Source organism: Tupaia chinensis, unplaced genomic scaffold, assembly GCF_000334495.1.
Source record: "Tupaia chinensis unplaced genomic scaffold, TupChi_1.0 Scaffold000416_1, whole genome shotgun sequence".
NCBI lineage: Eukaryota > Metazoa > Chordata > Mammalia > Scandentia > Tupaiidae > Tupaia > Tupaia belangeri.
Genome location: NW_006159921.1, coordinates 3,644,813 through 3,660,578, shown reverse-complemented (window position 1 = coordinate 3,660,578; position 15,766 = coordinate 3,644,813). Strand labels below are relative to the sequence as shown.

General features: G+C 41.2%; 1 long non-coding RNA gene across 3 annotated transcripts in view; it reads left to right on the top strand.

The window, feature by feature from the left end:
- LOC102492730 (uncharacterized) overlaps nucleotides 1-15,766 on the top strand; it is a 41,087-nt gene that overhangs the window by 16,549 nt on the left and 8,772 nt on the right. For 2 of the 3 annotated variants that reach the window (XR_335439.2, XR_003550413.1), the window contains exon 4: nucleotides 8,501-9,262. This is a non-coding gene — a long non-coding RNA (uncharacterized LOC102492730). Of the gene's footprint in view, nucleotides 1-408; nucleotides 938-8,500; nucleotides 9,263-15,766 lie in introns of those variants that run through there. The other variant, XR_001370804.2, reaches the window with a different exon arrangement.

Genomic DNA, 15,766 nt, shown 5'->3' with positions numbered 1-15,766 from the left:
CCCCCCATTTCATTTACATTTTATATACATTTTTAAGTAGGAATGCTTTCACTCATTTGGAAGAGTGTGCTTTTATGCAGTTGAGTCCACCTACATTGTACCTTACATGTTTCTTCAGAGGTTTTATCCAGAGCCATGGTGAATGCTGAAATGTGGAGTGAGGGTCAGATGGTTTGAGATGAGAGAGAGTTTGAGGAAGAGTGGGAGAAGGACAAGTGTAGAAAAATGAAAACTTTATCATTGTCTGGCTTTGGGTCTTTTCTACACCTTCCAATGGAAAACCTGTTTAACCTGCTTTAAAAAAAAAAAAAACTTGCAGCAATTGGAAGTTATGAGTAAGGGTTGTGTTGCTTTTCTGTTCAACCTCCACTCCTGCAGAACTGAACAATTCAATCTCTCTTTCCCCAGCTTACCTGTGGCATGTGGGGCCTGCTTGACTTGAATAAATGGCTGTTTATGGATGATAGCATCTGGTATGCTCCTCATGAGGTCACTGTGTTATGTTAAGTATTTCTACCTCCTGGTAAAGAAACCAAAGCTGACAGCTCTCAAGACCACTGCTGCCCAGCACAGACAGCATAGCACCTGAGGTGGGATCTACCCCTTTGAGAGTCCAGGCAAGCTTTCTGTCAACTTACAGTACTCCTATCAGACCCCAGGACAAGAGCAGAGGGTCACAGTGTTGGCCAAAAAATGCCATTCATACTTCATATGGAAAACTTAGCTATGCAGGGCTCTGACTGCCTGGTCTGGTTTCATTCCCACACAATCTTGGCAATGTTGTTATTGTTGCTTTGCTCCCCATTCTACAGATGAGCAAATTAGGGCTTGAGGAAATAGAGCCACTTGCCCAAGTCCTCACCTGAAGCAAGTAGAAGGCCCAGGATTTAGGGCCAAGGTGGCTGGATCTTACATGGTCAATTATGCAGTACCTGTCCCAGACCCAGAGGCTTAAAAAAAAAATGTCAAGGAACCAGCAGATCTCATAATAGTTATGTCACTGGACCCCCAATATGGCCAACTGTGGTTCAAGTCCTAGACCCACAGGCTTTAAACTGATGCCAGGCATGTGTGTGTGCATGCCCAAAATCCCAAGAGGAGAATGGAGGAGAAGGGTTTGTGGAGTGGCCACTCCCTCTGGGGGTGATTTCTTGCTTTCTGTCTCTCTGTCTCTGTCTCTCTGGTGAGAGCATGTGCCATAGAGCAAAAGTCTCTCTCCCTAAAAAAAGAAAGAAGAACAAAAAGGAAAGAAAGGAAGAAAGAGAAATAAAGAAAAAGAAAAAGAAAAGAGAAACACATTGAGCACATGTGTGTGTGTGCCCAAAATCCTGAAAGGAAAATGGAGATGAAGGAATCGCAGCATGCCCATCCCCCCCTCACTTTCTCTGTGCCTCTCTCTGGTTAGTGCACATACTCTAGCAATTTTTTTTTAAGATACAGGATTTGAGCTCTTTCTGGATCCCACATTTAGGATTGTCTCACTACATGTTCCAGAAAAAGCAGCCTGGAAGTGTGGAGTCAAGAATGCAATGAAATTCAATTACCCCACATCACTATGCCTCAATTTCTTCAGCCAGAAAAAGTGGAAGATGACCACCTATAGGACTGTCATGGAGTCCCTGGGATCATAGATATGACTTGCAAATGTACTGCGTACCTAGTGGCTGGTTTGCTGACTGAAAGAATGAACCAATGAATCAGTAAGTGGATGGCCAACATTTCTTCTGAGCTTAAGTTCTCAAAGGAGTCCCTGTCACTGGTACTCAGAGAAGAAGCTATAGAGTCCCACTGCAAAGTCCCGGGTTTCAGAACACAAATGAAAGATTTGGAGCTCTAAGTTTACAGAGCTTACTGCATGAAACAAAAAAGGAAAACCCTCTGCTTCCCTGAACTGTTGGTCAACACAGCTCCAAAAGACATGTTTTTCCAATGTTCTCTTAGTAGCTATCCTAGGATGTGGAGGAACATGAGAAAAAAAAACAAATGGATCCATTTTTAAATAAGGTCGGAAAGGCATACCAAATATTTCAGTCCTCCAAGGTGTCTACTTCCCTCCAGCTGTCCAGGGTTTTCAGCTGGGTTTCGGAAATGGAGTTCAAGACACCCAGACAAGTAATTCTAACCAGCAGTGCCAGGAAAATATTAACGTTTTTAAAAAAATAAAGGAGAGATTTGTTTATTTTTAAAAATACATGCATATCTTTCTATAACGTCCCTCATGCCAAAGAACTTGGACAATTCTGCCTTCACCTGACCAGAATTAGCTATTTCAGAGCCAAATCTATTCACGTCTTGCTTAACTCAATCTTACAAGCGTCACCCCCAACCTCTTTTTTCCTCTTGACGCTGATTTTCAAGAGTTCACTCCCCTGTGGGATGAATTGGTTCTATTCCGAAGACGGTGGGGGCGTTCTGCTGCGATGACGCTGTTGTGGTGAGCAAAGCCTCCAGAACTATTGGGCCTGAAATTCTCTCCAACCCTGGCCTTTAAACAGCCAGTTCCCCAGATGGGGCAGCCAAGACCCTCTGCCTCCTGCCTTGAGGATCAGCCCAGGGGTCGCCGAAGGAGACCCCAGAGAGCCATAGGGTTAACCAACCAACCATAAACATTACCTCCTCGTTGATCTTCAAAGGCTTGCAGAAAGAAAACAAACCACATAAATCTTTATCAGGGCTCCTTACAACTGCCCTGGGAGGTAGCTCCAGGAAGGGCCAGTGATGACTCTGTATAGAGGATTAAAAAATTATTTCAGTTAACAGCACCAGAGTCAGAAATGAATTGCTTTATTTTTCTTTTTTGCTCTTTTCATTCCCTCCACCCACTCCCTTCCCCATAAGAATGACTTCTTCTTGTTATTTGCCACCCAGAAGCTCCATAGTGAGAATCCCTGCTCCTCTACTGGTTTCATGGTTTCCACTGTAGATAATTCTCTGTTAATTGAAAAGGAAGGCGAGACTTTAAAACAAGAGCCACCATGTTTGGAAAAACCAAGGAAGGAGCTGGCCATGTCTATTTTAGAGGTTGACCAGACAACTAGTATATCTATCATAGTGTGCATGGAGAAATGGAGTAGGTTAGGAGGTATAGGGTGGGCATCTTTTGCTAAAAATGTTTCAGTAATATACCTTTCCATCTAAGCAAAACTTGTCAAACTGTTTCTCAACTCCCAAGTAGACATACAAAGTCATAGTGAGCTGTGCTTAAAAGTCCAACTTTCACCTCTAGCATATCTTTTTAAAATTTTGCCAGAGGGCACATACAGTCACTGGAGAGAGAGAGATAGATGGGAAAGTTAAAAAAGCACCCTCCATAATGGGTGGTCACACTATAATCTCTTCTCCTCCAACTCTCCCTTATTTCAGGATTTGGGGCACACATGCATTCAGCTTGTTTACCAAACTGCTGGGTCTGGGACTCAACCCACCCAGTAGGTTCCAGTTGCCTTAACCACCAGGCCACAAGCTAGCTCCCAACATGTACAATCTATGGGGAAGACATTCACTTTCTGCGTGCCTTACCATAATAACCGGGTAACATGTAGGAACTTTCTAGTAACTTCAAATTAGCACGGTGCCAGGTACCCTTGCACACATCTTTAAACATATAATCCTCACCATAAGTCTCCAAAGTCTTACAGACCCCATTTTACAGATGAGGAAACTGAGACAAAGAGGTGAAGTAATTCATCCGAGGTCACACAAAAACAGGGATAATAGCACTTACTTCATAGAATGAGATAATGTCTGAAGCATGCTTAGCATAATTCCTGGCACCTTGTAAACTCTCACTCAGAGTTCTGCTGCCTCTGGAAGTTGTTCCTGAACCCCTGACCCTCATCCTCTCTTTTGTGCCTCTGTACCGGACTCTTGTCAGTATCCTTACCCCAGGAGTTTCTCAAGGACAAAGATGTGTCTCATCTCTTAGTGTCAGCCAGTACCTGGCACACAGTAGGGACAGAGTAAGCAAGCATCAAAGATGTGCAAGCAATCCCTAATTAGGAGCTTCTGCAAAAAAAAAAAAGTAAAAATAAAAATAACTACTACTAATAAAATAACTTGCTCTAAAGATGATTATAAATCCAAAATTTCCTGGAGGAGCCTGTGTGCTAGTGGAAAATGTACAAAAAGAAACGAGGAACAAATTCATCTTCTTTTTTTAAATACCAGCTTTCACCACAATTGAAGGGCTTCACAGACTTCCCCAAAATGCCCATGAATCATAGGAAGAGAACCCAAGAGTACTGAGTCCCAGCCACTCTGACTAACTTCAGCAAACATCCTCCATCAACGTGGAAGGCAGGCTGGTATGGAAACCACACCCATATCCACCTGCATACACACACACCTGCACACACACACACACACACACACACACACTTACACTACACCAACAGCATTGGCTAAACACTCACCCAGTGCAGTGCCCCTACAAAACTCAGAAAGATGATAGAAAAAGGACCAGCAGATGGCATAATGGTTACGTCGCTGGACTCCCATGTAGTCTACCGTAGTTCGAGTCCCAGACCCAGCAACTTAAAACTCAAGACAGGTACATGTGCATACATGCCTAAAAATCTGAGAAGAGAATGGAGAAGGGATTGTAACATGGCCATCCCGCCTGGGGTGGGTGGTGATTTCTCTGTCTCTCTGTCTATGTCTGTCTGGCAAACACACATGTCCTATAGCAAAAATCTCTATAAAAATAAAAAGAAGATCAAAAAGATCCTAAAGACCCCAGAACACTGACTGCAAAGAATGTAAAGAATGTTGAACTAGGGTTGCAGGAATCAGAGTTGGGAAATGAGTAAGTTCATTGCCATAATAATAATATGAGAGGCCTTAAAAATTCGTGGAAATGCGGGCAGTTGGTGGCACCATGACACTCTGTGAGACAGTCCCACTTGAGTAGGTTCCTGGTTCAAGTCCAGAGATCTACCTGACTACCCTGAGCACATGTTTACCCAGGATTCAGGCCTGGCTGAAGACTGGGGGTGGATCATGACCCCCATACCCTGTTAGGGTACTGATTCTCTTTCTCTCTCTCTTTCTCTGCCCCTCTTCCTTAAGGAAGAAATAAATAAAATATGCTTTTAAAAATCTGTATTTTAAATGTATGGAAAATAGATATTATAAAAACTATGCATGGATTTCAGAAATCTTTGTACCAAAATGAATGCATGCTTGAATTCTTTTTTTTTCTACAGACTTTTTGAAGTCCACCCATACCAGCCACCATTTTCTGGACATGTGCCAAAGACACATGAAGTTCCCAAGGAAATAAGTGGTGTTTGAGGACGCATATTGATTTATTCAGCCAATATTTATGGAGCCCCCTAATATGTGCCAGGGGAAGATGATACAAATGTGCAAAAAGAAAAAAATCCCTACCGTCATAAAACTTATCTTCTAGTCTTAGAAGTTTAAAAAAAATCAATGTAATAATTTATTTGGAAATGACAACAAAACATAAAACAAACTACAGAAAGTTAACCAACTACAGTAAGGTTGACACAAAGCCACTTATTTAACAAGAATACAGAGAAGATGGCGATTCTACAGCAGGAAAGGGGCAAGCGGCCTTGGTAAATTCTCTGTAGGGAAGGGTAAAAGGTTTGTGAATTTCTCAAGAGGCACAGAGAGTTCAAAGCCTCCAGATAGGGAATGTACCTGATGTCCCTGAAGCCAAAGGGCTTCCACTGGTAAAATTCCCTCAAACTTCATATCCCGAACCACAGTGGCAAAACATGATAGGAGAAAGTGTATCCTAGAAGCTAGAGAGAATGCATGTGAACCCAAATCACACACAATTATAAGACAACCCCTTAACTCGCTAGGTTATGATGTAATGAAGAACCTGAATGTAAAGCCCAACAAATATCAGAACTTCTTGTTGTTTTTGCAGTTGCCATGGCCTCACTCCTTGCTCAGTCTCTCTCTTCTCCAGTTCCTCCTCTACCTCATGGCCTCTGCTAATAGAGGTTGACATCACTTCCTATGGGACAGTGTTAGGCACAGTCCACACATTATCACATCTAATCTTCTTGGTACCCTGGCAAGTATATATGGCTTGCTCAAGTCACAAATCCTAAATGACTGAGTTGAGATTTGACTATGAGATTTCATGCACTTAACCACTGGGCCATACTGACACCCAGGGTCCTTAAACACTGCCTTCTTCACACCCCACCACAGTGAGAGAGCCCCCTCCAGCCCCGCCATTGGCCAGCTGTGCCAAGTTCAAGCTCTCATTCTGCTTAACCACATCTCCCTGTGAGCATTTACCGCGTCATCCTTCTTCCCACTTCTGTCCTTTTCCCATGTGCTTTCTTTACCCTGACTACTCTCCCTTCAACATTCTATCTGAATTTTCCCAAAGATCTCACTTGCCAAGTTTTCCCCATTTCTTTCTTCAGTCTGTTTGTCCCTCACTGATCTTCATCTTCTCTGAAATATCAAATTCATATTACAGTCAGCATCACCCTACTCAGCATCTACCTGTTCTCAACTTGACAAGTATTTATTGAACCCCTTCTATGCCTCAAGTGCAGTGCCCTGGGCTGCAGGGGACACTAAAATGGAAATATCCTCAGAGATTCTACCATCTCTAAGGGGGTGACAGGACAAGCATGGGAATAACTATAATTCACCCAATGTAGCACAGTGTCACATCCATGAGAGAGGTCTATGAATTTTCACTTATTTATTGAGCCTTCTTGTCTACACCTCTATGGATGCACATATGTTTTTGAAAGGTCACTTGTATCTCACACAGAATGAGGCAATATAAAGAGGGGATTAAGAACATGGATTCTAGAGTGAGAATGGTGGTGCTGAAATGACCAACTGTGTGACTTTGAGTAAATTACCTCTCTGTGTCTCAGTTTTCTCATCTGTAAAGATGAAGATTCAAAATACTACCTCCCTCCTAGGGTGGTTGTGAGGATTAAATGAGTTCATATATGTAAAGCCTCGCCTAGTTTAGCAAGGTACATAAAAAGTGCTCAATCAATGTCTGCTTTAACCAATAGTAACATTATTATTACCTGGACAAAAGGAAATTCCCCTACTCTACTACTTTGTTTCCTTACGGCTTTTAGTGCAAAGTCATATCCACAGACCATTTTAAACCATATCATCTGACCTTTCTGCAGTCCCGACAGAATTCTCTAGCTGGTACTGAATGGAGCTCTTCTTGATTTCAGTGTATAGTAGTTGTTGCTTTCCTGCCCTCCAACATTTAACAGATTGCTATTGTTTTCCATGTCTGTGAAGGGGGAAAGGAGAGCATGATTTTCCAAATGAAATCAGCGCATAAAGCAAGGAGCACTACTTCTCCTTCCCTTGGACATAGTGTTGCCCAGCTGTTGCACGTCCCTCCTTCACACAAGCAGCCCTCCAGTTTATGCCTCCCAGTGGGATGATAATTTTCAGTTCAGGCCAAAAGGCTTTGTTTAAATGTGACGCTTATGTGGTAATAGAGCGTATTGCAGGGGTTGTTTTTTCTGAGGGTCAGCGTTGAATTTAGTCTCAAAATAAACAACTCTATCCTTTCCTATCTTCTCAAAGTTGTGGGTGGTACTGAAAAAGATGGAGGAGATAGAAACCTAGGAAGGAGGCAGGAAAAGAATGAGACTGGGAAGTGTCTAAAGGAGCTGAAAGAAGGAGAAGAATAAGCACCAGTGTCCTTCACAGACAAGTGAAATCTACCTCCTGTCTTCCTGAATGATATCAAAAGTAGCAACAGTAATCACTTATTTTGAATCTACTGTGTCACTCATATGATTTCATTTAATGTTCATCTAAATCTCCCTGGAGTATATATGATCATGCCCATTTTACAGATGAGGATACTGAGGATCAAGGAGAAGATGCAACACACCCTAAATTGCGCTGCTAATGAGTTTGTCAAAATGAGATAGAAACCCAAGTCACTCTGACTCTACGGACCATAGAGTCTACAGTCCCACAGAGTAGCAGTTGAGGACTGTTCAGTAATGGGGTTGATGAAAGACAATTGTGTGACCATATATCCCAAATAAAGAATAGATATAGAGCTTGACACATCGTGTAACAAAACTATGTAATATCAGATATTGAGTCTGCCTATAATATGTAAAATAAGTGGTTGCCCTATGGGAGGATAAGGCTGAGGGAGGAGGCAGTAAGACAGGCAGGAGATGAAGAGGTTTAGATTGGGACTTGAGGGAGCATGACTCACTGGAGAATGAGACGAAAGACTGGGTACTGGGGGAGAGAGAAGAGCTAATGGTTTTCCTCTAGCAATGAGTCTCAAACACAAAGGATTCCACTTGAAGAGACCAAAGGAAGTCCGAATCTTCTTGTGTGCAGGGCAGAGGAAAAGGTGTACTGTACTAGACTGTTACAGCCTCCACCCAGATATCCCCACACAGTGGTATTAAATTCTCAGTACAGAGGAGGCTGCAGATTTTCTAGCACTCCTTTAAGAATTCTTTTTAAAAGGTTTATGTTTTCTTTCCAGAAATCTAGCTCAAAACCACTTCCCTGCCAGAAGTGCTCTCCAGGAATTCTTGTCTGCGAATATCCTTCTTACCCAGTTATTTTCTGGTGTGAGCATCTCCATCTTGAAACTGATTGAACTAGGTAAACTTAGACATCTGGACCATCTCTAGAGTCCATCTTGAGAAAGACAAGAAGAACGATGGAGAAATGAAAACCTCAGATGAAATTAAACAATACAGACACTATACTTCTTCAACCAGAATTTTGGAAGGACTTAAAAACTAGTCCTTTGTCACTTCAAGTCATTGACGTAGCTTGGGGCTTGCTGATGTATTATTCATGTTCTTGCTCATCCCATGGAAGTAATGAAATAAGGAATAAATATCAATTCACAAGAAGAATAATGACTGATGATTTGGCATATGAGCAGCCAAGCAACCATGATGCACAGCCCAAGGAGTCAAAAGTCAACTCTTATTAAAGCACCATAACCCACATTAATATGACAGACCAGAATAACTCTGAGGGAGCCATTATGATCCATTATGAAAATAACATTCATTTGCAAAATGAGGACCATACCAAAATGCAAGTTGTTCCAGTTCTTTCAGCTAAATTACACATTAAGCATGCAGACTTCCTCTTCAACATTTTGAAATGGTTTAATATGCACTCAGGCTTGCCAGAGCATGGATTTTTCTAAGACTGTCCCAAAGGTGAAGCCTAGAGAACAAGGACCGATTGCCAAGAAGACAATCAGCCTTGCTGGAGGATTGATCAGGTGAGCATGGCTGTGCTTTGAAACTTCTCCCAGGGGAATAGGACTGACACCAAGAGGCAGCGGTGATTCCCAACTGTCTTTAGGCAAGAACTTCCCAGCCGCTCACCTCCTGTGGTGGACTGGTTAGAACTTGGGATTGAAGTGTAACGGACGCTTGTTGTTTTTGCCTTTCAAGCATTCATTCATACCCTCTTCTGGCAACAGTTCTCTGAATCTCCTTTGAGAATCATCCCTTCTCTATGCTCAGTCCATATGGTAATAGCTAAATTGGTAACTAACATCCAGTAAACTCTTACTATGTGCCGGGCACTGGTCTAAGCAATTTAAGTTTATTAATTCATGAAATTCTTATACCAACTCTTTGATGTAGGTGCTATTATTATTCCATTTGAGAAATGCCTCATCTTAGATAGAAATAAATATGCAATTTCCTCTTAAGTGGCAGAGCTGTGATTTACAAATCCAGGCAGTCTGCATTCAATGTCCATAAGCCCAATCCCTAGTGGTTGATTTAGGACTGACCTCTGGCCAACTCCGAAGATAGGCCAATGAATTAGGTCTAGCCATTCTGTTCCTCAGACAAATCCTCTGCACCAGAGCTTTGCTCAGGCAGGGGCATATTACCCAAGGTAGGTCAACATTTTCCAACTGATACAAACCCAAAGATTTATGTTAGAACAATCAGAAATAGTTTCTTATTTGTTTGTTTCTTCTGAGCCTGAACCTGAGACAGGGAGGTGTTGACTGTTTTGGAACCACCATTTAGAAAGAACCTAAGAATGATGCCAAAGCAGATAAGGTAAAAGCTCGGAGGATCTTGCTAACTAGTAAGTAGTTGAACACTTGAAATTATTTTTACTCCCTGAACTTACCTGCTATATGAGCCAAATAATTCTCTTTTCACTTAAGCTAGTTTGCTTGGGCTTCTGATATTCGTAACACAAATAGTCCTAGTACAGACATCAAGCATTAGTCTAAGAATAATACTTCTATTTCATGTAGCACTCTACAATTGACAATGCTTTTCATATATACTACTTTAACATTGTGTTTATTTATTCATCCACTCAGTCAACAAACATTTGCTGCCCATCTGGCTATATTCACTGACATTAAACAAGGGGATCCTTTCAGCATCTTTCTCCTAGATATAGTTTGTTCCTATAAGTTTATGCCTATCACTCTTGCCACACATATCTGTAATTACTACATTTGCTTATCTGTTATTTAGTAAAATATAAACTCCTCTGAATTAGAGATTTCTTTATTCTGGAATCCCGGTTGTCCACCTGGGTCTCTGACACATATTCATTCATTTAAAATACTTATTGGGCCAGCCAATGGCCTGGCTGGATAAGACAGCTGGAAGCCACATGGCCAACCATGAAATTCAAATCCCAGACCTGGTGGCTTGACAAACAACTGGGTGCATGTGCATGCATGCCCAAAATCTTGAAAGGAGAGAGAGAGAGATGGAGGAGGGGAAGTGATTGTGGTGTGACCATGCCCCATTAGGGATGCTTTATGGCATTCCCTTTCTCTCTCTCTCTGTCCCTCTGGCAAGTGTACGTGCCCACTAAAAAATTAAAAATAATAATAATAATAATAACTAGGTTGTGCAAAGGCAATTGTTGTTTCAGACTGTGAAGTTTAAGTCGTTACAATTAGACTCAAACATCTTCATGAATCAAAATAAGAATCGTTACAATCAGCACATTTTTGCCAATGAGAAATAAACTTAGTTCTGCAGCATAAATACCCAGGATTCAGAGGACCAGAAGATAGCATAATGGTTACTTCCCTGGACTCCCACATAGTCAACCATGCTTCACGTACCAGACACAGCAACTTAAAACTCACGCCAGGCACATGTGCATGCATGCCCAAAATCCCGAGAAGAGAATGGAGGAGAAGGAATTGCAGCATGGCCATCTCCCCAAGGAGTGATTTCTCACTTTCTTTCTCTCTGTCTCCCTGGTGAGCACAGGCCCTATAGCAAAAATCTCTATAAAAAATCCATGATTCAGGATTCAACGACCTCTTAGAAAGCATCTTCTGCATCTGACTAGTTGTGGAAGCATTTTCCCTGCAAAAAGTTGTCGAGACACTTGAAGAAGTAATAGTCAGTTGACAAGAGGTCAGGTGAATACGGCAGGTGAGGCAAAACTTGGTAGCCCAATTCGTTCAATTTTTGAAGCATTGATTGTGCGATGTGCAGCTGGGCATTGTCCTGGAGAAAAACTGGGCCCTTTCTGTTGAACAATACTGGCTGCAGGCATTGCAGTTTTCAGTGAATCTCATCGATATGCTGAGCGTACTTTGCTGTAATGGTTTCTCTGGAATTCAGAACGCTGTAGTGGATCAGACCAGCAGCAGACCATAAACAGTACCATCACCTTTTTTTGGTGCAAGTTTGACTTTGAGATGTCCTTTGGAGTTTCTTCTCAGTCTGACCACTGAGCTGGACATTGCTTATAATGGTACAAAATCTATTCTTTGTTACACATTATAATCTAATCAAGAAATGGTTCATTGTTGTGTAGAATAAGAGAATCAAGGGGAGGGAGTGGGGGAACAGAGCATTTAATGGACACAAAAATGGAAAATTTCTTGCTAATAATAATTGATTTGGTAATATCTTTGACTGGACTGATATGCGGTATGTTCATGCTGGGAAAATTCATTTGTATGCTGTGAAGATGTACAGTGGTGAAATGTTAAAAAAAGGAAAAGAAAAAAGAAAGAAATTAATTTTTAAAAAAGATTACGAGAAGATGACACTTCTTTTTATTTTTCTATTACATTTTCTTTCTTTCTTTCTTTCTTTCTTTCTTTCTTTTTTTTTTTTTTTTGAGAGGTTTTTGCTATAGGGAGCGTGTGCTCACCAGACAGACAGAGATGAACATTTCTCCCTAGTACAGTTGATAAAACTATAAAATATCTTCAACAGATAATACCACAAAGATGACACTTCAAAATGACATTTTTGGGGGGGGGGGAGAGTTTGTTTTTGTTTTTGTTTTGGAGAGGTTTTCGCTATAGGGCATGTGCGCTCGCCAGACAGACAGAGACATAGAGACAGAAAGCGAAAAATCACCCCCCAGGGGGGATGGTCACGCCGCAATCCCTTCTCCTCCATTCTCCTCTTGGGATCTTGGGCACGCACGCACACACGCCCAGCGTGAGTTTTAAGTCACCGGATCCAGGACGTGAACCGCGGTTGACTACATGGGAGTCCAGCAACATAGCCATTATGCTAACTGCTGGTTCCCGAGAGGTTTTTGCTATAAGCACATGTATTCACCAGAAAGACACAGAGACGGAAAGTGAGAAATCATCCCCCAGAGGGGATGGCCATGCCACAATCCCTTCTTACCCATTCTCCCCCTGGGAGGTTGGGCCCCTGGCGTGAGTTTAAGCCACCAGGTCTGGGATTTGAACCACGGTCGACTACATAGGAGTTCAGTGACAAAGCCATTAAACTATCTACACTACATGGGAGTTCAGTAACATAGCCATTACACTATCTCCTGGTCCCCGAAAACGACATTTTTAAAAAATTTTTCAGTCCGCTCATGAGGCATCCACTTATTGAGCTTTTTCACCTTTTCAATTTGCTTTAACTGCAGAACAAATGTAGAATGGTCAGCATTCAGCTATTCAGCAACTTCTAATGTAGTTGGAGAGAATCAGCCCCAATGAATGCTCTCTATTGGTCATTGTCAACTTCCGATGGCTGACCACAACACTCTTCATCTTTAAGGAGCCCATCTCCTTTGTAAAACTTTTTTTTTTAATAGAGAAATTTTTGCTGTAGGACATCTGCACTCACCAGAGAGACAGAAAGCGAGAAATCACCCCCCTTGGGGGGATGGCCACACCACAATCCTTTCTGCTCTATTCTCCACTCAGGATTTTGGGCATACACTCAAATGTGCCTAGTGTTTTAAGCAACCTGGTCCAGGACTTGAACTGTGATAGACAACATGGAAGTCCAATGACGTAACCATTATACCATCTGCTGGTCCTCGCAAAACTACTTAAACCACCACTGCACTGTACATTCATTAGCAGTTCCTGGGCCAAAGGCGTTGTTGATGTTCCAAGTTGTCTCTGCTATTTTAGGATCCATTTTAGACTCAAATAAGAAAATTGCTCAGAATTGCTTTTTGTCTAACTTCATTTCCATAGTCTAAAATTGATGATAATGCATATGATCATATCCTTGACTGAACCAATATGCAGCGTTTCATGATGGGAAAATTCATTTGGTATACTGTAATGACACACAGTGATTGAATGTAAGAAAAAGCTTTAATAAATAAGAAAACATATAAATAACCCAAAAAAGAGCAAGAAATATGCATTAAAATGGTGTGTGACACAACCACACTTATTTAAGAATGTATCCAATATCAAACTGCAAATTTCAACATTGCAAAACTGCAATTACTTTTGCACTTTTTTTCTAGTAATCTTCATTTTCTTTGCTATGAAATTTATTGGCTAAGTCAATTATTGTCTTTCTCTTTTTTAAAAAAAGAATTCTTTTATTTAATTTTTTAAATTTATTTTAATTTGACCAGAGAAGGGCAGAAAGAGAGAAAGAGAAAATGAGAAAATGAGCCACTAGTTCCAGAATTTGAACCATGGTCGGCCATGTGGGAGTCAAGCACCCTTAACACCACACCACCTACCGGCCCCTGTCTTTCTCCTTTTACTTACAAATATACTTTAAAATTTCACCCTGAGAAATTTTCTAATTTTGGGAGGGAAACATTAAGGTTGGAAGCACTTACAAATACAAGCTCAAGCAAGGAACTAAAATTAAAATTTGATGACACATAGTAATGTCATTGTATTTTCACAACAAAACTTTGCTCTTCCAAAAATAATGTAGAACTCCAAAGACATACACATACATCCACTTAAAAATACAGCACACACAATCATTCTGAGAATAGCCAGTTACTATACAATGTGCATCAACTAGATAGTGAAATTAATCTAAATTATTACAGCATGAATAATACCTGCCCTCCCTTTCTCATTAACAGTCTCTCAAGTGATGACTTTCTAAAAAGAAAAGAATATAAGAATTTCAGAATTTCGAACCAGCAGATGGCGTAATGGTTACATCACTGTACTCCCATGTAGTTGACTGCAGTTCGAGTCCCAGACCCGGCAGCCATACCAGATACATGTGCTTCTGTGCCCAAAATCCCAAGAGGAGAATGAAGGAGAAGGGACTGTGATGTGGATATTCCCTCAAGGGGGTGATTTCTTGCTTTCTGTTTCTCTCTGTCTCTGTCTCTCTCTCTCTCTCTCTGGCAAGTCCATACTCCCTATAGTAAAAAAATCTCTCTCTATTAAAAAAAAAGAGAGAGAGAATTTCAGAATTCCAAGATAAATTAACAGCAGTCAAATCCATAGCTGAGATTTGTTTTTGTTTTAAGATTTATTAATTTAATTTATTATTAAATAATAATTTAATTTATTATTATTATTATTTTAATTTGTTATAGGGCACATGCTCTCACCAGAGAGAGACAGAAGGAAAAAGAGGGAAAGTGAAAAAGCAAGCAGCCAAGCCCAGAATTCAAAACACTGTTGACCATGTGGGAGTCTAGTGCCTTAACCACCACATCACCCAAAGGCGCTATTTTTATTTTTGTTTTAAACATTTGTTAAAACATGTATTACCTTTCATGCTTTAGCTGCCATGCTGGATACTATGTAACTAGTATTGGTTATACACAACAAAAAAGTTGAATGTCCAAAGCACAGCCAGCTTACTCCTCTAATGAGTTGGTTAAGGCATCAATGCTTCTGCCCTTGGAGTTTACATGCTGCCGCCAAAGCCACTGGAATGAATCCTAAGACTTCTCTGTTTCTCTGCATCGTAGACTAATCATCCAAGATGCAGGCAGAAGCACCCAGTTGGCTGAGCTCAGAGCACGTGCCCTGTCCTGTCTGTTAAAGAGCCAACAGGGAACACCTGATTTTCCAGGTTCTTTGTTAGGAGCCAAAGCTTTGTCTCCTCTGAAACTCACACCATGTCAGATCCCCTGAACATTTTTTGGTGCCAATGAAGTCACGCCTGTTAAGGATGAGCCAAACAAACAAAAACAAAACAAAAGACACGTCTTTGCCTACGTAAAGCTTATAGACTAGCAAGCAGAGAATCCTTAATTAAATGATCAAGCAGAAAAACACAGTCATGACTGCAGCGAGTATGATGAAGGAGAGGAATAACTTACTCTAAGGAAGATAATGCTGTAAGTGTATTTCAAGTACCCACCGCTATGTAGTGAACAACCTCCAAACTTTGTAGTTTAACACAGACATGTGGTTCTGTCTCTGATGGTTCTGTGGACTGACTGGGCTCAACTGGACAGTTCTGATGTGGACTCTATCACGTGATTACAGTCGGATGGCAGCTGGAGGCAGAGTCAACATGAAAGCTCAACATGACTATCAGTCAATGTCAGCTGTTGGCTGGGC